The sequence below is a fragment of the Manis javanica genome, chromosome 2 (genome assembly GCF_040802235.1).
Source record: "Manis javanica isolate MJ-LG chromosome 2, MJ_LKY, whole genome shotgun sequence".
NCBI classification, from domain to species: domain Eukaryota; kingdom Metazoa; phylum Chordata; class Mammalia; order Pholidota; family Manidae; genus Manis; species Manis javanica.
The window spans coordinates 209,969,705-209,993,972 of NC_133157.1; the positions used below are offsets into that span (position 1 = coordinate 209,969,705).

The 24,268-nt window shown below is 42.6% G+C and overlaps 1 long non-coding RNA gene and 1 pseudogene across 2 annotated transcripts in view; both read right to left on the bottom strand.

Moving 5' to 3' along the window:
* The window catches only part of LOC108409632 (uncharacterized), a 192,278-nt gene that overhangs the window by 47,070 nt on the left and 120,940 nt on the right, over window positions 1–24,268 (bottom strand). The window lies entirely within an intron of this gene.
* Window positions 10,839–17,708, bottom strand: LOC118969376 (ras-related protein Rap-1b pseudogene; annotated as a pseudogene).

Here is a 24,268-nt window from a genome sequence, read left to right on the forward strand (position 1 = left end):
TAAAGAACTGTAAAATCTTTGAAAAGGAGACAGGCCTCCTTTGCCCCAGATATACTTGCACACTATATCTCCCAAACACACACCAATCTGCCACCATGACCATTCCCTTCAGAGAAGGAACTGTATGCCCATGACCTACCCTCTCAAGTGGAGTTAGTCTTGCCATCTGGGGTAACCATTAGTGCTTCTCACCAGATGGTTCTGGCTCCTCACCTTCTGGCATCTTGGTGGGAAGATATTCCTGGTCACCTGTGTCTGACAGAGTCACATGACCAGTTCCAGACTATCAGTTGTAACCAGAAGTGATGAGCTCCAGCAGACATTTAATTACTGGAGACTCTACATGTAGAGTTCACTTTCCCTCTGCCTCAGTGATTACCTACACTACACTCAAGTTGGTAACTTCTCTGTCATCCTGAGTTGACAGGATGCCAAGACTCCAGGTAACCCACAATACATATGTAATGTGGGTAAGAAATAAACCTTTGTTATAAGCAACTAAAATATCGGGGTTGTTTGTTACCACAGCATAGCAGCCTGTCCTGACTGATACACCCTCTTTTCCTGACAGATGTTCTAGTCTTTCTCCCAACTGGTCTATTAGTGAGCTCATTAAAGCATTCTAAAATCTGTTTTTCATGCTTCCTAGATGCTCTTTAATAATAATGCTCTGAATAATAATGTCTTCATGCCTTTGCTTGGCCATTTCCTTGCCTGAAATGCCCCTCTTCTCCACATGCTGAAATTAGATTCATCCTGTAATGCCCTGCTCAAAATAACCCTGGAGACTTCCACAAGTCCCAGATTGAAATGAATTGCTCCTTCTGTATTCCATAATACTTGATTTATTCCTATAGATCTTATCACACTTCAGTAGGAAAAGTCTGTATCTCTGTGCTCCATGACTATCAGCTCCTTGAGGACAAGAACTAGAGCTGGTTTACCTTTATCTTCTCTGTAGATCCTACAAGCACCCAGCACATAGGTGGCACAATCCTATGTTATCAACCCCAGCCTTAAAAATACATTGGTTGTGACCACATGGGTGGAGCTAGAGGGTATTATGCTCAGTGAAATAAGTCAGGCAGAGAAAGACAAGTATCAAATGATTTCACTCAACTGTGGAATATAACAACAAAGCAAAAAGTGAAGGAACAAAACAGCAGCAGACTCACAGAACCCAAGAAAGGACTAACAGTTGCCAAAGAGAAAAGGACTGGGGAGGATGGGTGGGAAGGGAAAGAGAAGGGCATTAAGGGGCATTACGATTAGCACACATAATGTAGGGGGGGCACAGGGAAGGCAGAATATCACAGAGAAGACAAGTAGTGACTCTATAGCATCTTAGTATGCTGATGGACAGTGACTGTAATGGGGTATGTGGTGGGGACCTGATAATGGGGGGAATCTAGTAACCACAATGTTGGTCATGTGATTGTATATCAATAATACCTTAATAAAAAAATGCACTGGTTGTGAATCTACAAAAATCAAGCTGCCCATTTATTAATTCATCTTAGGCCTACAAACATCTATTCAGTGCTTGCTAAGGGGAAAGCACTACAATGGGTGCTGAGATCCAGAGATGTAAATGGCATGATTCCTCACTGTCCAAACCCTCAGTCTAGTTAAGGCAAAAGAGACAGAAGCAGTTAATTATAAATATGTACAACTCTATTCAGTATAACTTGCTTTATCAACTTAAGGTCAAATCCCTCATTTGCTTTTGTTTTTCCAATTAATAACTCAGCCTCCACAGGCCAATATTTGCAGAAAGTCTGGTGTCTCCTCCTTCAGGACCTGACTGTGGTGACTTAGTCCAAAGGGGTATAGGCAGGGGCCTATACCTTGCAGGCAGGATCCATCCTTCTTATCAAACAGGGAAGAATTAAGTTGGTCCCCCCACCTTCCTGCTCCTGTTGCTGCGGACCACGGGGCCCACACAGGTGAACAGATGATGCTCACTTGTGGCTGCACAGCCCAGATCCTGCCTTCCCCACCATGCTGCCCTCCAAGAAGGGCTCTCTTTGTGGTTTCCACTCCTCTTCTAAGCCACTGTTCCCCAAAGCCTAAGCCCCCGGGAAGCCAAGCTTGCTTCATCTGGAGAAATTTCTAGCATCAGCCATGACCAGTGCTGGTCCAGCCTCCCCCAACCAACCCCCAGATGTTGTGCAGAGCCCGAGGTCTAACCTAGACTCCCCTTGCTTCAGGTAATTTTCTCTCAGGGGCCATGCTGCCCTTCCCTGTCATAGCTTTGATCAGAGCCATCCTGGCCTACACCCAAAGAGCTCCTTAACTTCCAGTCTCAAGATTTCAGAAGTTAGGGTATTAGCCTCCTCTCTCCTTGAAGGGCCTGACTCATTATTCAAATAGGTTCTCTAAGCCCTTCAACCCAAACTTAAGTGTCCTATGAAGAAGAGGGCTTTTGCTAGTGTCCTGCTACACTCAGTTCTTTGGACCAAGGGTGGCCACTAACTTAACCTTCGCATAAATAAAGGACAACTCATGTGACCTTTCATGGGACAAAAAGGGTAACAGTCTCTCTAAATTAAAAAATAATAATAGTAAGTCATGGAGATGTTTTGTACATAACAAACTGTATTGCATATTTGAAAACTGCTAACAGAGTAGCTCTTAAAAGCTGAAGGGTAAATGGACGTTAACTAGACTTTCTGTGGTGACCACTTTGGAATATATGCAAATATCTAATCATGTTCTACACCTGAAACTAGTATAATGTTACATGTCAATTATACCTCAAATTTTTTTAAAAGCTATATTTATTATATAGATGATAGTAAAATATCATAATAAGATAAGCAGATGCTATAAGATAATCCAGGTGCTATGGAGCCCAAAAGAATATCTGATCCATTCTGGTTTCATGGGAGGACGATGGCGAGGGGAGTCAGGGAAAAGGAAGGCTTCCCGTGCCCTTTATCTGCATTATGAGATCCCAGGTCAGGCTCATGCTGCATCCTGAGGGCCTGTAGGCTGGGAGCTGGTCTGCATGAACTCAAGTCTTCATGCTTAAGGACAAGGGAATCTCCAGGGAACTGAAGCAGGCCACAGAGAAAAGGAGGAGATGGGGACTAGTGGTGAGGCTGAGGCACAAGAAGACAGGAGCTCAGGTGAGTCCCAGCACCAGCAATGAGAGATATACAGCCAATGGTTTCAGCCACTGAGCAAACTCTTACTGTTCAGGCCACATTTTAGCAGTGGGGTTGCCGTGATGAGTAAGACAGATGCAAGGGTATGGACCAAATCATTCCTAGGCTGGCTAGGACTCCAAGACAAGAACAGGCAAGTGACACAGAAGCACAGAAGTGAAGGGCCTGCCTCTGCCTGAGAGAGTCAGGGAAGGCTCAGCGCAGAAGGGGCCATGTTGGAAGCAGATCCATAGGGCATCAGCTAGTCTACATGACGCTTTTGAGCAAACCTGGAAACATCTCCTGCTTTAGGGAGACAAATTGAAAAAATACTCTTGCTCCTGGGCTGACAGAGTCAGTGCTTGGTAAGAGGCACATGGGCTGGATTTCAGGCCTCCAGTCATGCCCTTGGGCAGGTGTCTTGGCAGAATGTGCAGAAAGCAAACAGATTTGAAGTGCCCATGACCTTGAGGATGAGAAGGAGAGTGCCCCAAACAGAGGGGAAAAGGCACTTTAGGCAGAGGAACAATGTGGACAGGGACCGAAGGCTGTGGCAGAGCTGGAGCCTGGAGACTCGTTAAACTTCCCGCCTGGGTTCTGGGTTCCAGGTGCATGTGATCCAGGGTTCAGAGTGCAGGTGATCTGAGGCTCAGAAGACAGGTGTTCTGGGTTCAGAGGGCAGGTGATCTGGGATTCACAGGTGTGAACCACCAATTACGAAGCAAAGAAAAAAACCACTGCTACCAGAAACCAGCTCTGAACCTAAGGAAGGTAAGGAAGCTTCTCAGCTGAAATGACAGGGTGGCTCTGTCAGTGGCAGAGAACCTATCCAGTGAGTTTCAAAAATGTGGAAAACCCCTGGGACCCATCCATTCTTTTTTTAAAAAACAAAAAGCTTTCTCTTTCTTGTGAACTCGGATTCAGAGTCTAGATCTCCCAAAATAATTGTCCTTAGCTCTTCATTTCCCTTTGTGAGTTTAGAAAAGAACAGGCACTTCTTATTTGGCTGGATTCAACCTTCTCTGCGATAGACATAGCCCCCTCCCCAACCAGGAGTCACTGGGAAGAACATCCTAATCAGACCACCACCATCCACAGGCAATTCAAGGAGATAAAACACATTGAGTGTGGCCTTAAGAGAGAGAAAGTGGGCCATTTGCTTATGCTAGGTCTCCCACAATTAGCCTAATGAAAAGACAGAGGAGACCACCCCCCACAACACATGGTGTGACCTGAGGGAGGCAAAAGGGCCTTCCCAGCTACCTCAAAATAGCTCCTCCAAGCTTAACATGTCCTATGAAAATCACTCCTTTGGAATATGGCATTGACTCCTGAAAGTCCCACTGGGACCGTAAGAGGACCCAGCCACACAGCAACCATGTTCCACTCCCCTGCTCATAGTACGGTCATTTCCATGTGTCTGCCCCCAGGTGTCAGGGGAGACAGGCCCAAGCCCTGGCTCCAGAAGATGCATAAGGATTGGTCCAAGCAGGTCAGGGGGTCCCATGCCTCTTGCCAGTATTGGGTTATCCATGGGCATGTGACATAATTCTGACCAATGAGATATAGAGAGAAGTCTGCTGGGTAGGTAGGGTTAGTTTATGGGGGAAAAAAATCTCTTAGCTCTTCAAAAGAAACACAAGGAAGAGATTGTGTTTCTGCCCCCTACTATTGGTGTATATGGATATCGTTTCTGAAACTGGGGGCAATCTTGTGACCTGGATGGAAGTTAGATTGAGTGACACACACTAAGAATGGCAAAGTCAAAAAATAGAAGAAACCCCGCACCATGATAACACCATGGAGCCATAGAATTAACCAGTCCAGAAGTAGCCACTTTTCAGGATATTTGTTACATGCGTTAATAAGTACTCATTATTTTTGGCATTCTAAATAGAGTTTTCTATTATTTATAGCCAAAAATATCCTGAAGAATACAGTTGTTTGATGTCTTCACTAACTTGACACCCATTTACCCCCAAACGCACTGCAATCTAGATTCTGCGTGTCCCAAAAGCCACTGAACCCATCTTCTCTTCAATCCCCAGCGGCCTCCTAAATCTGAGTTTCGCTGGCCAGTTCTTCAGGCCTTTGCCTGCTCAGCCTCTCTCCCCTATTTGACCCTTGCTCACTGCCTCCTAGAAACTCTCCCCTCCCTAGGTTTTCAGGACACTAAAATTTCCCAGTTCTCTTCCGCCTGTCTGACCACATCTTCCCTATTTCCCTCCTCCAACTATTTGCAAAGGGACCCATAGCCAGCAGATATTTTTTGTTTGGCCTAGATAAGTGGGGTTTTTTTATTTTTAAAGTTAATTTCCAACATTAAAAATTGAGAAATTTCACACAAGCTAGAACAGTTTAAAACATAAGCTTAAAACAAAGTTTCAGCTTTTTTGAATTACTGGGGGGAATGGGCAACAGTGGCCTGGTGTTCTCACATGGGAATTTATAGGTTGGGAGGAGGAGGAGGTCATTCCATCACACAAGCCAAAAGAAATCAGCCAAAGTCCAGGTGAAGGATGTGTTTTGAAGATGAAGGGATCACTTGTGTCAAAAGCTACTAGTAGGTTAAGATGAAGACTCAGAATTGACCACTGTATTTGACAATGTGGAGGTAGCTGGTAACCTTAAAGAGAGTGTTTTAAGATAAAAAATAGTCCTAAAATATTGGAGCAGTTTCAAGACAGAAAGAGTGGGGGAAAATGTGCGTTACTAGCATAGTTGTACATTCACATAACCTACCACCAGCAATTCTATTTCTAACAGCTTAAAGGAGGTCTAGCACATGTATCCTTAAACATATAAAGAACGTTCATAGAGGATTTGTTCTTAATAGCCCCAAACTGAAAACAACCCAATGTCTATCATGAACAGATCATGAGTTGGGGTATATGATACAATGGAATGATACACAGCAATGAAAATGAATAAAGGGTCAGAGACAACAACATGGAAAAATAATGCAAACATAATGCTGAGCTTTGAAAAGATACAAAGCACAAAAGAATGTATACACTATTGTTCAACTCATATAAATTTAAATAATAGGAAAAACTAAACAATATTGCTTAAAAGCATGGAAGTTATTAGCCAAAATACCCAGCTAGCAGTCAGCTCTAGAAGGGAAGGCATGCATTATGAATGTATGGGGTCTCTCCAGGACACTGGCAATGTTTCATTTCTTGACCTGGACTTTGGTTACATGAAGGTTTGCCTTATAATTATTATTTCAGTATATATGTATGGTTTAAGGTGTCATGTGTGCTTTATCTTACCATTTACAAAAAAACTGAGAAAGAGCTATTAAGCAAAAACTTTTCTTAAGCATGATTCAGATTGGATACATCCTATGCCATCGCTGGATGGGCCACTTTAAGAAGTCACTTCCTTGTGAGGCCTCTGGGACCACTTAGACTAAACTAGCCCAACTTTCCCAGTTTTATTTCTTCAGCACTTCTCACCACATGAAAGCATCATGAGCCTTCCCATTTTATTTGGTAACAGCCTATCTTCCCCATGGAGGAAAAAGTAGCCTGGGAACTGAGCAAGTAGAAGCAGTGAAAATAAATGACTGTTCCCATGATTTCTGTTCAGGGGAAACTAGAAATGTAGCATTAGACAGATAAGGAATCAAGGGGGATCGTTTTTTTCTTTTTTCTTCAGATGATATATGTTACAATATATCTATATGATGAAGGGAATCGCCCAGAAGGAAGGAGAGACAGGATGACACAGAAGAATGAGAGAATAATGGAAATGGCTACATGTTGGAGAAGGTGGGGGGAGCTGGGCTCAGAGCAGGAACGCAAGAAGCAAGGATCACAGAGGCAAGAGCATATGGGGACAATTGCTGGGAGGTTCATAGATTTGGCAGGGAAGGAAGAGGAAGTTCTCTTCTAATTGTTTCTTTTTTCTCACTCAGAGTGAGATGAGGGAGGGGACGTTCAAGGTTGAAGGAGAGAAGTGGAGAAATAGCCCTCTGGGAGAATGGGGTGGAAACTGATCAGAGAAATGCCGTCGGCTCTGTATGACTGAGGACCCTCTTAAAAACTATGGTCCCCAATTTAAAGTGAGGTTGGTCGACATCATTGAGTGCTTTTCTCCAGCCTTGTTCAGCTACTTGGTACAGGTAAAAAATAAGAAGGTTGTTGAAGCTTTGTCAGCTTGAATATAACAGAGGATGAACATACAAGGTGGTGGTTGACACAGCAGACCGCGGGTTCTAAGCAGGCAAGGCGGGACGTGCGGCAGTAGCAGGCTTCACGTTCACTATTACCACCATCTTCAACTGCCAGTGCAACTATTACTTCCGCTTGTGTTTTAAAGCTATAGCAATAGAGTTTTCTCCAACTAGACATAATATTGTATTTACTTTTTTTTTTCAACTTATTTTTAATGTCTAGAAAGATATGAAGGTCATTGGGGCTTTTTGAACCTGTCATGATGTGCTACTGGTTTTTGACAGCGTGTCTGATGAAACAGGAAAGACTGGGAACTACTACCTCATGCAATCCTTGCCCGTGTAAGGGTCTGTTTCAGAGGAACCTTTGTGCTCTCCTGAATAACAACGCAGGCTCTGGCAAGAGATAGATCTGGCCTCTCACCGCATCTCTATCACCAGCTGACTCCGCCCAGGGTTCTTAAATTCTTTTAACCTCAGTCTTCTCATCCATATAATAGGGAAAACAACAGTATTTACATCCTGACATTGCTGTAAAGATTAAGTTTGAAAATTCATATAAAATTCATAATAGCAAGGTGCCTGGCACCTAATAAACATTCATAAAAGATAAGTATAGTCATTTAGAGTAAGTACACAATAAATGTTGGCTCTTTTTGGTTGTTGGTGGTGGAGCTGGTGCTGAGTTATCCCCAAATAATTAGCTAAATGCTTGAATACTTGAGTGATAAGGAGATTTCAGTCTCACTGGCATTCTATTCGATAGCTGGATAGCCTTGATTCAAGACAGTTCTCAGCATTGTTATAAGCACTATACATGTATTTTTTCATTTAATCTTCACAACAGCACTCAAAACCAAATCTTTCTGCTGCCAAAATCTATACTTTTCACCCAATACAACCCTCTTCTTCCCAATAGGTTTGTTCTAATTCTGACTTGTTCCAACTCTCTCAGGAAGGACCCAGAGGAAGTCACCTCCTCCCCTCCACAACAGTCCCCTTCATCTTGAGCAGCAAACTGCAGAGCTGTCAGTCACACTGAGGCTGTCCCCTCGCTGTTGGAGCCTTGGGGAAGTCAGCAGCAAGGGCAGAATGGCCTCAGGATCCACAGAGCCCCTCAGAGCCTCTGCTTACTGCTGAAAACCCCTTCCCAAGGGAGGTCTTGTATCTCGTTATTTCCAGCAAGTCCTGGGAATCTTCCTCAAGCAACCTCTCCATCCAGTGAAACAAGTCTGCTGATCCCATATTCCTGATACACACAATCCTCTGTCCTAACTGATGTGCCATCTTCCCATCATTCCCAACAAGCTGGCAGTGAGTGCTTGCCAAGCTACCTCGGCACGAAGAGGAGTGTAAAGGAAGTGTGAGGTCCAACCCTTATGGACACAAAGACCCCATAAGGACACCCCAGTAGCCTATGTGCCCTCAGACAAATCATTTTGCCATTCTCACCTTCAGCTTCCTCTCTGTGAAACAGGGATGGTGATAATTCCCAGTGCAAGGGTTATTGAGGATTTAATAAGATGCTGACTGTTATTACAGAAGATACCCCCACACAGACACCCTCCTTCCTTATTAGCATAACCCCAGTTTTGTTCAAAAAAATACTGCACATGCCCCCAGACTATGAATTAAATTAATCTGATATGGTCATGACAATCCTATTCTTCTCTGCCAGTTACCCACTTTTCCAGCCTCCCTTGTGCCTGGGAATGTCCATCTGACCTTGTTCTGGCCAATGAGAATTAAGGGAAGTCATCTGGGAGGCTTCTGGAAAACTTCTTGCTTTTCTATAGGGACAGGCATGAGATAATACACAAAGTGCCCCACCCCACATGTGTGCATATGAACACACACACACATTCTTCCTTGAATTCAGATGCAATGCCTGGAACTGTAGTAGCCATCTTGTGACCATGAAGTGACAAGCAGGAAAGTAACAGTCAAAAGGTAAGGATAAAAAAGTGGAAATGAAGAATTAATTACCTTAGACCCTTGAAGAGACCCTAGAGCTGATGTGCCAACCTCAGAATGCCTTCCTCCTGAGTTCTTGAAATAATAAATGCTTTAGTATTTAAGCTACTGTTAATCAAGTGTCATTCACAACCCAGAGCATCCCTAATCGATCCAATTATATTATCTATTGTTATAATAGGTACTCCAAGCTCCCATCATAGTTCCTAACATGACTTGGACCAGGAAGCCACATCTCTAAGTACAAAAGGCTCTTTATGAGGGGCAGTTCTTTGGACCAGGCCATACACAATGTAGTTGGGTCCCTCTTTTATTTTCTATAAAGACCTCCTCTACAGAAGAGTCCAGCACAATCAGCCAATGAAGGGCCTTTCATCCCACATGGTTCACAAAACGCTTCTCAGAGGCTCTGCCAGTACAACACCATATGTGCAGCCCCCTTGGCCAGTCCTACACCTCATATGCCTCAAATGTCATAGTAACACCATTTGGGGATTGTGTCCTGGGCATTCTGCTCTGCTCCAATGGAAAAACTTCTCCTGACTCTGAGAACTAGGTTTCACAATTGTCCATAAAGGCAGAGGGGGAGATCTGAACATGTGAGCAAATGCACAGAAAATGCTTAGCAAAGTGGCTGGTACCTAGTGATTTCTCAACAAAAGGCAGCTATTATTATCATGATCATGACCATTATCATTATGTAACACAGTTGCTGTCGCTTCTAAATGCAGCTCTTCCACAAATGGATAAACATGCCCTGTACTTCTGAGTCTACCCACCCTTTATGACTTCAAGGTAAGGACTCTTCCTGAGTTGGTTTGGTCCCAGTGCAGGGAGAGAACAGCAGGTTCTGGGAGGTAAACAGGTGCCTGATGGGTAACATGGAAAAAGAGGCAGGACTTAGAGTGACCAGTCATAAGATGAGTCTGGGCCATGGTAAAGAATCACACTGTATCTTTCCAACCTGGGCAAAAAGTCAAGACAAATTTTATATTATTCATCACCCGACAGGTATTTATTGAGGTACATGGCAGGTGCTCAAAACTGTACTGCAAAATTCCCCTTGAAACCAAGGGAGCCCATGGCATATATACTGCAGAGGGGATTTATGGCTTGACTAAAGGCATTCATTCCAGGAAAACACCCTCAGGTTTCAGTTGCTCACTTTGCTGGAATTCTGACTATGGCACCAAGCGGAGGATCCTGAAGGACGCACACCAAGCTTCCCAAAGAGCTCTCCTCTAACACGTACACTGCAGCTCTATAAACTAGCCACGCAACACATCTGAATGATGCTGGTGTCAAAGCAATGAGCGATCTCCTCGTGTACTGGGTATCCACCCAGCCCCAGTGGGGAGATACCTGGTGAGTAGTGCTATGCAAAGAGCGCAGGACAGCAGCCAGGAGATTTGCATGTCCATCTGCCCCCCTCCGCTTGAGTCACTGCACAACTCCAGGTAGACCAGTGCAACTCCCTGGATTGCTGATGGCCCATCTGTCAAGTGAGAGGGTTGGATTCAATGACTCCACTGATAGCTAGTTTATTTTTATTTTTATTAATGCAAGCCCTTGCATGGCAATCCAAATTTACTGAACTACTGATGCTAAGTTATACGAAACTGCACCACTTTAGTCAAGGCTTTTAGTTTACATTTGTCCACCTCAAAGGAGTTGTAACATTAGGTTGGTCAATTTAAATATCGTGACTCCCTGTTGGACGGACACATAATCTTTACACCCAAACGTTAATGCATACAAAGCAACAAGGCATTGTTAAATAAAACAATAGTTCCTGCAACTTAGGCCTTGTGGCTAATTACGCATGATTAAAATGACTTCCCACATCCACATCCACGGTACTTGTCCACCATTTAACATCTCAACCAAAACGTTACATGTGTAAAACAATCACTAACATACAAAAATACCAAACCTCTGTATCTGATATTGCAAATACACTTATGCATGAGCAAGCAAGGGATTCACAGTGAGAATCCCCAGCTGCAGAAGCCTGAAAATGATTTACAAAAATTGTTCAATCATTTAAAGCATTATTTGAAAACACACTTCTTGTTGAAGACCCCCACTGTGCACACAACTATAAAATTGTTCCCTATGTAAACAAAAAAGGGAACATATACTAAGAGATTTGAAAAGTCTGGACATTTCCTTCCCAACAGATATTAAAGGCAACATCTTAGAAGTTAAGTCATTACACTGAAAAGGACTATAATATTTTAAAGACAAGATTATTATCTCCACAGATTTTTTTTTCACTAAAATACTATATAGCTGTGCTAATCAAAGTGTTCATTTGTACAATACAAGGATAATGACCTTGAATTTCTTTTAAAAAGATTACAATTAGCTACAAGTATCAAAGAAGCAAAGTTGTCTGGAGTAGTCTATATAGGAGCTCTGGACTTTATTTTATTTTACTAAAATAATGGTGCTTTTAGGATTCACATTATTGTCCTCTCCAATACAAAGTATGGGGTGTGTTAAAGTATACAGTACACCATTTTCATACATGTACAACATTGCTGGGTAAACAATGTCTCTTAGTAACACTGGATTGCAGCCTCTGGTTTTACCAGCTGCATGCTCTAGGACTATTATAAAAGCAAAAACCTCTCGTGAAACTGGAAAGTGATTAGAATGTACAAACTGAGGTAGTAGCTTTCAACTGCCTCATAAAGGGTACCACCACAGAAGTCCATTTAAGATGTTGGTAGGTTTAATAAAGCTGGAATGCTGGCCCTGTTGAATTGGGCAACAGTTCTTCAGACCTGGCTCAGAGCAACAATGCATTTAGTATATTATAAAGCATGTGACACGATGACATTTTGTGGGCCTTCTCAGGCAGTGGAATTTTTCTGTTAATTTTCTGCTCTGGGTCATCAAAGACCTCATTAACATTTATTTTTGATTTTGCAGAGGATTCTAAGAATGCACAGGTGTTTCATTGTCTTGCTAGATTTTGACCTTGTGCCTTTCCTACAACTCTTTCATCTTCCAAGTCCCACTTTTACCAACCAGAATCATTGGCACATCATCAGTATCTTCCAGCTCTTGTAAGTCATTAAATGTGGACCATGCTGTGATGGAATGAACTAATGCAAAGCCTTGTCCATTTTTCATGTACAAATGCCTCATTGCTGTAAATTGTTCTGTTTCTGCAGTATCCAAGATTTCAAGCATACCCTGTTAAGCATCTATTCAACTTGCTTCCTATAAGAACCCTGTATTGTAGGGCCATATTTTTCACAAAAATTCCTTAAACAAACTGGACAGTCAAAGCAGATTTTCCAACTCTTCCTGAGCCAAGAACGACTAGCTTATACTCACACATGGTGCAAACTTGTCAAAAACTACTACCTCTCTCGCTGTCACCAGGTGACTGCAGCCAGTGTCACCCAGCACCTAGCACTCCCTCTAGGTCGCTGCTCCCAGCACCACGAGGTCCTGCAGCTGCCACCCGCCGCCACTCAGGCCGGTTTATACGCTTGACTCTCCAGAGACAGTTTACTTTATGTGTCACTGTGGCTAGCCACAGTAAAGGGTATATGGTCAAACATTATTCTGGATGTTTCTGTGAGGGCATTTTTGGATGAGGTTAACATTTAATCTGTGAACTTTGAGTCAAGTAGATTGCCTTCCATCATGTAGATGAACACCACGCAATTAGCTATAGCCTGAATAAAACAAAAACTGACCTCCCCAGAGAAGAGGGAATTATGCAGCAGGTGGCCTTTGCACTTGCACTGCATCTCTTCCCTGGCTCTCCAGCCTGCCAGCCTAGCCTGCAGATTTAGTTTAGATTCACCAAGCATCCACTGTTACTGGAGTGCATTCCTTCAAAAAAAAAAACCACATTGTGTGTTGTGTGTGTCTACACCCTGTTGGTTCTGTGACTCTAGAGAACACTGACTAATACATCCCCCATATACTCCTTTCCCATTCTAAGATTCCAGAAGTCTGTATGGTAGCAGGGGGAGGTTAGGCCCATTTCTCATCCAGCTCCCCAGGGCAAGGATGTCAACGTGATCAGGACAATGTCCTCTTTCAGGAGGACTTGTGCAATGGGTCTCCTCTGCATAGCAACAAGTACAAGTAGTTCCAGAACTGGTACACCAAGTACTGTGGGGTTATGGAGAGAGGGAAATCCATACAAACACAGCCAAGAGGAAACCCAGAAAGGGAGGTTATGAAGACAGCTTCACATTCCACCAGTTTTGCATCTTCTGTTGGGATCATCCCAGCTGCCTTCCCCAGAGTGATGAGTGTGATGCCCCAGAGGCAGGAGCTGGGTTCTTACTGGTGACTGATGAGGGGTCATGACAGAGTGGAGCACCTTGCTGCCAAGGAGACAGGAGGCTGTCTCTGTAAGACATCATTTGGGGAAAAGAAGGAAGGAGTGAGAGCAGGAGCAGGCTGCAGTGGAATCCACCTGAGGACCACAGCAACTCAAAAGAGCCTGCCCACCCCAGTTGTTGTCTGGAAGCCCCTGGACACTTGCAGGCCTCTGCTTTTACACACTCTGAGCAGGTCTCAGCAGCAGCCTTCAGAGCCAGAGAGGCCACAGCTGGCAGGCAGCAGCTCGTTCTCAGGCCCCTCTGGCACCTCTGCTTCACGCACAGGCCTTGGATGTGCCCTGTTCTGTCCAAGGCCCTCTTCTCTTTCGTAGACCCTTCCAGGGTGTCCCATCCACACCCAAGGCTTCAATCACCAACCCCACGTGGTAAGCCCCACACCTAGACACCCAGCCTGTCTGCTCTCCTGTGCTCCTGACCAGAGCTCCTCGGGGATGTGAGCTCCACGACAGCAGGCGTGCCTCCTCTTGTTCTCGGCTGCACCTCGCACCTGCATCAGTTCCTGGAACATAACTGGTCATTAATGGATATCCATTGAATCAATGAATGAACCTTCATCCAGTAGCTTTTAGATATCTCTACTTGACCTCTGGGACTCAGCAAGTATGAAGCCAAACAGTCTTTACCCCGAAACCTGTGTTCTCCATTTGGTTGATCTGTTCAAAAGTCCAGTTTCTGGCTTAGTCCCCAAATCATCTCTTACTTCCTTTGTTCTGCATTGCCCCCCACTTTCAGGGGTTCTCCACGGTCTATCTTCCCAGGATCTCTTAGCTTTTCAGAGTTCTCTCTCCCCACCTGGAGAAAGGACATGGCACCCATCATTCCTGTTGTATTACAGTCACCTGTTTACTTTTCTTCTTTTCAAACTAAACAGCAGGTCACGTGATGGAAAAACCCGAGGTGCTGAAATTTATCTGGGTGTGTGGTGGATGTGAGGGAGGAGAAGAGGGAGGTAATTCCCAGAATCTGAGTGCCCTCTTCTTATTTTGGGAAAATCCTGCATTGAGTGAGAGTTGGTGGGAGGTAGGGCCTCGACTCCCCCTGCAGAAGCCAATGGGGCCGGACACACCGTCTCCTGCAATCATAACCACGTGATGCAACCTCACCCACTTGGAGGCCTCCACCCAGGAGCTCAAAGCTGGAGGGAGGACAGAGGCAGTTTCATTCAGAGCATATTCATGCTCTAGCTGCTGGCAATGCTGTCCCAGCAGAGTGGCACCCGCAGACTGCCCTAGGGTGGCCCCTTGGCTGTGTTCTCTGTAGTCTGGCTCCCTTGGTCCCTGCCTGTTGAACAAGCCCTGCTCTCCAGCTTCCCATCAATTCTGAGAGGTGACCAGTATCCTCTGACACATCCCTTTTATAAACAAGTTTAGTCAGAGGTGGCTTCTAGTCTGTAACTATATCTCTGACTGAAATACCCGGTCTTAGCTGACTAACCCCGGCATCTACAAGAGTGCCTGGTATCTAACAGGTAATCAGTGTGTGAGCAAATAAATGAAAGAAGGAAGAAAGGAAGGGAAGAAAGACAGCCACTCTCATTCTTTTTTGGCCTTTGACCCCTTCTCAGGTGGACTTGGAAATAGAGAGAAAGGTAGGGAAATTATGGACCACTATATGTATATGAGCCTCAGGGTTTATTTCATTTTGTTTGGCAGTAGAATACTCCTTCTTTACTGGCTGCCTCTGGGAGTCCTTGAGGAATGTGAGAAAACATAACATCCCAAACCTTGAGAAATCACTAGTATTCAACATGCTCCAGACAGTAAGTTTATAGCCAAGTTCCAAATACTAGGATGACAGTGACTATAACATGACTCCCAGTCACAGTAGGGAAAGCCCAAGGGCAGAGAAGAATAGGGTCTGAGTGATTGTGGAGAGATGCAATTGGGAGCTGAGAATCTGAGAAAGCACATAAATAGAGCCTGTAAAATTCCCATGCTTTATAAAAACCAGCAGACGGTATAAATTGGCATAAGTTTTCCAAAAATCATACTGGCATTCCATTTGACCTAGAAATTCCACTTCTAAGCATCTATCTTAAGGAAGCAATTAGAAATATGGATGATTTATGTATAAAAATAGTCACGCTAACATTATTTATAACCAGAAAAAAAAACTGGGGGCAATTTTGTGTTTAATAGTAAGAACTGAGTAAAACATCTCATTGCTATAATGGAATATCAGGCAGCCATTAAAAATAATGTTGACAAAGAGGTCTTAAAGCAATGGGAAAATGTGGCATAACGTTATTCATGCAAAACCACAAGACAACACAAGATACATGCAAAATCACACATATAGAACTTGATCACCAAGAAAAGTGTTCTATATTAGAACAAAGGATGGAAAGAAACTATTCAAGTGTTGTCCAGGGTTGTCTCTACATGGTAGGATGTATTTGGATCATCAACCCCTTCAAAGTTTGGGATGACAACCCATGACTTACCAAGACTCACTAATTCCATTGGGACTCTCTCTCTGAGCTCTGAGTAGTTCCTATAGGTGTATTTGTTAATAGGTCCAGCATCTTAGCACATCCAACACAGAGAAACAGGTATGTGTATCACTAAATTAATACATTTCTAACCAAATACAGAAATATAGAAGCTTCTCTTCACTCAGTAAACAGTACAACCTTTTTATTAATCTTGGTTTCTCCTTGCAACAACATAACAAATATTAGAAAAAAGCTCATGTAAGTAATTTAAATACCCTTGTCACCAAACTATTACACAGCCAAGTTCAACAAATCTCCGGGTCTGCTCCAGCTTGTTCTGCATTGCACATAAAATAGACTGTTGGTATTAATTGCCTCAATAGCAATAAGAACAATAACATTTGTGAAAATAATAATAGCTCAGGCATCCAGATTGGCAAGGAAGAAGTTAAATTGTCACTGTTTGCAGATGACATGACATTGTACATAAAAAACCCTAAAGAATCCACTGCAAAACAACTAGATCTAATATCTGAATTCAGCAAAGTTGCAGGATAGAAAATTAATACACAGAAATCTGTTGCATTCCTATACACTAACGAAGAACTAGCAGAAAGAGAAATCAGGAAAACAATTCCATTCACAATTGCATCAGAAAGAATAAAATACCTAGGAATAAACCTAACCAAGGAAGTGAAAGACCTATACCCTGAAAACTACAAGACACTCATGAGAGAAATTAAAGAAGATACCAATAAATGGAAACACATCCTGTGCTCATGGATAGGTAGAATTAATATTGTCAAAATGGCCATTCTGCCTAAAGCAATCTACAGATTCAATGCAATCCCTATCAAAATACCAACAGCATTCTTCAAGGAACTAGAGCAAATCATTCTAAAATTCATATGGAACCACAAAAGACCCCGAATACCCAAATTAATCCTGAGAAGGAAGAATAAAGTTGGGGGGATTATGCTCCCCAACTTCAAGGACTCCTACAAAGCCATAGTAATCAAAACAATTGGTTTGGGCACAAGAACAGACCCATAGACCAATGGAACAGACTAGAGAGCCCAGATATAAACCCAAGCATATATGGTCAATTAATAAATGATAAAGGAGCCGTGGATATACAATGGGGACATGACAGCCTCTTCAACAACTGGTGTTGGCAAAACTGGACAACTACATGCAAGAGAATGAAACTGGATTATTGTCTAACCCCATACACAAAAGTAAGCTCAAAATGGATCAAAAACCTGAATGTAAGTCATGAAACCATAAAACTATTAGAAAACAACATAGGCAAAAATCTCTTGAATATAGAAATGGACAACTTTTTCCTGAATGCATCTCCTCAGGCAAGAGAAACAAAATAAAAAATGAACAAATGGGACTACATCATGCTAAAAAGCTTCTGTACAGCAAAGGACACCATCAGCAGAACAAAAAGGCATCCTACAGTATGGGAGAATATATTTGTAAATGACATATCCAACCAGGGGTTAACATCCAAAATATATAAAGAACTCACACACCTCAACAGCCAAAAAGCAAATAACCCTATTAAAAAATGGGCAGAGGATATGAACAGATACTTCTCCAAAGAAGAAATTCAGATGGCCAATAGGCACATGAAAAGATGCTCCACATCACTAATCATCAGGGAAATGCAAATTAAAACTACAATGAGATATGAAATACCACCTCACACTAGTTAGGATGGCCAGCATGGAAAAGACTAAGAACAACAAATGCTGGCGAGGATGTGGAGAAAGGGGAACCCTCCTACACTGCTGGTGGGAATGTAAACTAGTTTGGGAAACAATATGGAAGTTCCTCAAAAAAACCAAAAATAGAAATATCATTTGACCCAGGAATCCCACTCCTAGGAATTTACCCAAAGAAAATAACTTCTCACATTCAAAAAGACATATGCACCGCTATGTTTATCACAGCATTATTTACAATAGCCAAGATATGGAAGCAACCTAAGTGTCCATCAGTAGATGAATGGATAAAGAAGATGTGGTACATATACACAATGGAATACTATTCATCCATAAGAAAGAAACAAATCCTACCATTTGCAACAACATGATGGAGCTGGAGGACTTTATGCTCAGTGAAATAAGTCAGGAGGAGAAGACAAATGCCAAATGATTTCCCTCATTTGTGGAGTATAACAACGAAGCTAAACTGAAGGAACAAAATAGCAACAGACCCACAGACTCCAAGAAGGGACTAGTGGTTACCAAAGGGGATGGGTGGGGGAGGGTGGATGGGGAGGGAGGGAGAAGGGGATTGTGGGTATCATGATTGGTGCCCATGGTGTATGGGGGTTCATGGGGAAGACAGTGTAGCTCAGAGAAGGCAAATAGGGATTTTGTGGTATCTTACTACACTGATGGACAGTAACTGCAATGGGGTATGGGGGGGAGTCGATAATAAGGGTGAATGTAATAGCCACATTGTTTTTCTTGTGGAACCTTCATAAGATTGTATATCAACGGTACCTTAAAAATAAATAAATAAATAATAGCTCACTTTGTGACAAGCATCAAACTCATTATTTCTTTTAACATTCACAAGAATTCACATAGGAACTGAAGCACAAAGAGGCTGAATAGCCTGCACCTAATCACACAACTAATAATGGTAGAGCTGGGCTCCAATCCAGGCAGTCTTTCTCAGAGAGCCCTACAGACTCCCTTCACCATGCATACGTTTCTATCTCAGCTCCAGCTATGTCTCCAAGGATGAGATTGTGCTTCACATCCCTCAGCAAATACCACTCTTGAACATCTGCTCTCAGCATCCTGAGATTGTTTTGTGCCTCAAAACTATTGTTTTAAAATCTCTACCTTCATTTCTCTAAGCATAGTGCTTTGATTTTTTCAAATTAAGAATCTGTACCATTTTCTAATGTGATCCTTGATCACTATTTTTAGCTTTCTTAGAAATGTTTGAAAGTACCAAATCCCCCCCCTTTTAAAATGTTTCCAGATTTTTAAAAGCCTACCTAGAGGAAGCAGAGTGAAATCATTACTAACTGCTTATTACATGGTCAAGTACATAATATTATTCTAATAAAAGGAAATTATTTTAATGAGCTAAGAGCATGTGTGCCTAATGGTGGAATTTGTTGGCAACAGTCTGATGAAGAAGACGCTTGGGGTTAGATTGTCTTCCATGGGAAGTAAAAGAAATCAAATAAAAACTAGTCCTCATCACTTTTCCAGGGTTGGGAAGTGGGAACCCACTGCAATTTCTACCTAATGACTTAGTCTGCCGGGAATTTGCCTGGTCTACTTTCAAAGGGTTGTCTTCCTGAGTCTCGTTGTGGAGAAAGTGGTGACTCCCAAGGAGTAACTCCAAAATGACAAAACTGAGGTAAGGAAACGAGAGGAAAATGGAGGTAGCATCTAGTATAATGGAGCTAAATTCCAGCTCCGACGATAAGATGCAGAGAGATATTGTCCAATTGATAAGATGTTATTGACAGACCAAGAGATAAAGGTGTAATAACATTTAGGTTTATGTTTGCAACCATGACATCAATTTGTAAAAATTAATGTCAGAAGGTGGGGTAGTGTGTCCCTCTAGGAAGTGGGGAGGTGGGGCTGGGGAGAGAGGAAATCTATTTAATTTTATATATACCCTTCTTTGCTATTTGAAATCTTAAATCAGAAACATGTATTATTACTATAATAGAAAAATAAAAGGGCCAAAATTATAAAAATGTATATATACATATATATGTGTCCACCTGTCCATCTATGTGTATACATGTCCATACACATGTACATATGGAAACATGAATATATATGACTATATGCACATACATATATACACATCCATCCTTTTGGATATTTTTTTCCTTTGAGGGTGTTCATAAAACTCACATAGGTACCTATTTTCAGACAGCTAATGACACCTTTTATCTTTTTTTTAATTGGAATATAGTTGATAGTACAATATTATATTGGTTATATATATATATATATATACAACATAGTGATTTGAAAATCACATACACTATTAAACTACTGCTGCCTTTTAATCAAGATCTGTATGCTTTCAAAAAGAAAAAAAAGTCACTCTGAGAACTTCTAGTCAAAGATCCTTTTATTGCAGGTAGAAAACACCCCCTGCCAGTAACATTTATAGAGTAGCTAAAAGTACCAGAAGACACGGTGCTAGGCCTTGAGACACAGGGATGAATAACTCTAGCAGCTTCTAATTAAGGTGAGGGACAAAAATGTAACTGGCTAACTACATACAACACAAAGGCAGCAAGTGGCAAAACTAAAGAACAATTACTCAAGACTCTGCAAAAAAAAGCCTCCAAATCCAGGTATGAGTTCTGCCTTGTGAAGAGGTGTTCTGGAAAGCAGAGAACCTGAAGGCACTTCCATTTGTCCAGAGGTTTGGGACCCTAGAGATCCCCCTCAGTTCTTCCTCCCTGTCATCTGGCTCCAGCCAGTTCAAGGTCAAAGCAGAGCCCAGGGGTCCAGATGCAAAGATAAAAGCTTTCCCTGTCTCTGCTTCATGACCAATAGGTTTTTTAGGAGCCCAAGGACATTTTTAGTCTTCCTAGAGCCTAGACCCCTGAAAGTCTAGGCTCACAAATGAGTCTTATTCTTCCTCATGAACAGAGGGCTTCTGAAACAAGAGGCATAAAAATGGGCCTGTGAGTATAAAAAGTGTGGAAACCTCCCTGTTGATCAGCAAAACAGCAATATGGTGCATTTTTCACTCATCAGATTGGTAACATTTCTAAAGACTGAGCAAATCCAGGGTGTTGTTGAGGATATGAGGAAAAAATGCACACTCATTCACCACTGGTTGGCTTACAAACTGGCTTAGCCTTTTAGTAGAGCAATTGAAAAGAATTCAAGTACAAATTCTTCAACCTACAACTGCATGAGAGTATAGGGGCAAAATGCTCACACAGATGTTGACAAGCACAGAAAATACAAACAACCTAAATGCCCATGGATAAAGAAATGGAAAAATCAACTGCAACATATCCATACCTGGGAATAGCAGTTAAAAAGAATAAGCATACCTCTTTGCCTTCTCATGGATATAATGATAAATAAAGAGTGCAAGTATCATAATAGTGGAGTGTGATATTACATTTTTTTAAAGCTATGTGTTGTGTGACTGAAAATGGATAAGAGAGTGGTTGCCTGTTTTTGTTGCATAAAATTTTACATGTATTCATATTTTACATCTTTAATTTTTTTAAGTGAAAGAAAAATAAAATATGAAAATAGAAAGTTGCAAGAATTTTTAAGTCAAGGGTAGACAAGCTGGCTGCCAGGAGCTCTTATTGGTGAATTCAGCTCAGTCCAGGTGCTGGTCTTCAGCCTGACAGGCTGAGACTTGATTATATCATACCTCAGAGCGGTTTAGTCTCTCAGCAGCAAAATCAAACTAACTGAGCTTGCAAGAGATTGAGGGAGAAATATCAATTTTTCAACCTCAGCACTATTGGCATTGGCAGGATCATCACTGTTGCCTATGATGGGGACATTGTGACATGGTGAGCAGCACCCCCGGCCTCTACTCTCTAGCTGCTAGTATCACACCACTCCCCCCCACCAATGCTCTCCTAACCAAAAACATAAGTACTGCCAAATGACCCCTGTGAGGGTGTTGCCAGAATTGTTCCCAGTCGAGAACCGCTGACTGACAGAGAGAAATACAACTGCTGAGGAAGGCAGACGCTGTCTCTGCAGGAAGAAGACATGCACAACCGAACTACAACAGAGGGCACTTGGAGATCTGGAAGTTAGAACAATGGCAGTTTTTAAAAAAAATATGATTTACATATTTGATGGCTTTGGGCTGGGATAGCCTGAGGCACCTCCCTCACTCCTGGAAAATCCCTGCCGCTGGGCAGTGTTTGGGGTGGGCTCTGCGGGCTGTCTCCCCTCCCGCCCACCCTGAGTAACAGTGCCCTTTCTGATCAACACTTTCTCCCAGAGACACCAATGTTGTCAGTTGTGTTAATGCTTCTCAAACCTGCCAAGGGCCACACACGGGAGAGGAGTGCAAAGCTATGGAAGCAGGCCGCCTCTGAGGCAGCCAGAGCTCCAAATGTCCCACCATGAGCACAGCATTTCTTTGACACTGTTTCACCTTAAAAGCCCACATGATTTTGACTTCTGCTGTATATCATACTTACATATTTATTTTAACAAAAAACAAATAAATTTCCCCAATCCTAAAGAATAGGGAAGGGAACTTTGGGAAGGTACACAAGTTTATCCTCCGGCTTCTGGCACTCCCAGGACCATCCCAAGACACACAACTTCCAGTTCTTCCTTCATCTTATCCGAGGAGAGTATTTCCATGGGCTTGGTAAAGGTTCAAAGTTACTTGGGGAACCATCTCTCTCTAGGGTGCCTCCTGCACCCACCTGGTCTCTTCAAGTGTACTATTTACACTCCCATCTTTCCTGGTGCCTGGACTGAGTAGCTCCCAGCCTCTGCCCCAGCTGAGCTCCAGCAACAACATCGACAAGGGGGTGACATGCTAGCCTTGACTGTCTCTGGTGGAATTCTAGTTAGGACATCTGAGTGGCTTATTTTGGTTTCAAGCAATAGACCCTCTTGAGATTTTTTTTTCTTTCAGAAATTCTCTTAGCAAGAGAGAAATCAAGGGAGAAAGAAATGCGGGGGAGGCTCTATTTCTAAATCAGACTTTCTTGGCATTTTATTTTCTCTTATTTAAGGGATTTCATGTTTCAATTGGGGGCGGGGCATTACATAAAGGAGTATATTTCAATCATGGCTCATTTAAAGCATGTATCAAGACTGACTTTTGCTGGGGACAGTGGACATAGGAATATATAAGAGAAAGAAAAAACATAGTAGACAAGGTGCACAAGAAATGCTGAACCTCCTTTGTTAGTTCTGAGGATACGGTGTTGGACCCTGCAGTGCTGGGGTGTGCCTAGAATCTTCTGAGGTTGCAGTCTGGATTTCAGAAATCTCATTTCAGTATCTTCTGGAAACCCAAATTCTTTTCTTGTTCCCATCTCTCCTCTTCCAATCCCTTCTTTGCTGGTATCTCATAAGTATAAAATCTAAGAAAGGACAGAGCTAGATACATCCCTTTCCTCTGATTCTTCCCAAAACTGGGATGGAATTTCATGTTTTGCCATTGCCTTCCTTACCCAATTCTATATGTAACTCTGTTGCACATTTGTCCTTAAATGGTTTTTGAGTAGAACAAGATTTTCTATTTTTACATTTTCCTTTAAAAACCACCAAGAGAAAGGAGCTCTGGATTTTCACCTTTTCTTCCCTCCAGAACATTTTTCAAGGACTCAAATCTCAATCTACTTACTCATCCTCAGGGCCACAATGTCTAAGGAGGAAAGACCCAAAGTGATGGCAAACGTAGAGCCCCTTTGAAAGTTAGGTTTGTGGAGAGAAAAATGTGCCGTTGGTTCCTGCAGCTGCCTGGAGAAACAGTCAGCCTCACTGGGGTCTGTTTATGCAGAGAGGAGGCAGTGAGAGATGGGAAGTCCAGTTCTGGGAGGCTGTGTTCCAGGCTAGGAAAAGTAAGGTCCAGCACCAATTAGTTGGCACGCAGAACAGAAAACTAATCCAAGCCACTTAAGCCCTGAGAGAGAAATCAGGCAGGAAAAGATCTCACCACCATGAGGCCAATAATGCACCAGGGTTAAGGGTGGCTGTTCTGGAGACAGGCAACTTGGGTTTGGCCCCTGCTCTGTCATTGCATTAACTGCAAGTTACTTAGCCTCTCTTTCCTTCAATTTTTCCCTATTTGAAATGGCGGTAATAGCATTGTCTCTTCAACAAATGTTTATGAATGCCTGAAATATGGCAGACATTCTTCTAGATGCTGAGGGCATGGGCGGGCAGTAGGGAGTCAACAACTCATGTCAGCGCTCTTGGGCAGTTTGCGTCCTAGAGAGGAGTGACAAGCTCCAAAGACACGTGTAGACAATTTCTACAACAAATGCTATAAAGAAAATAAAACAACATGGTGGGGAAAGGGAGTAGTGAAAATCCGAACTGATATGAATGATGGAAACAACCGGCCACATGAAGATGAGGAAAAGTGTGTCTGGCAGAACCCATGACAGACGGTGTTTCATAAGGACTCAGTG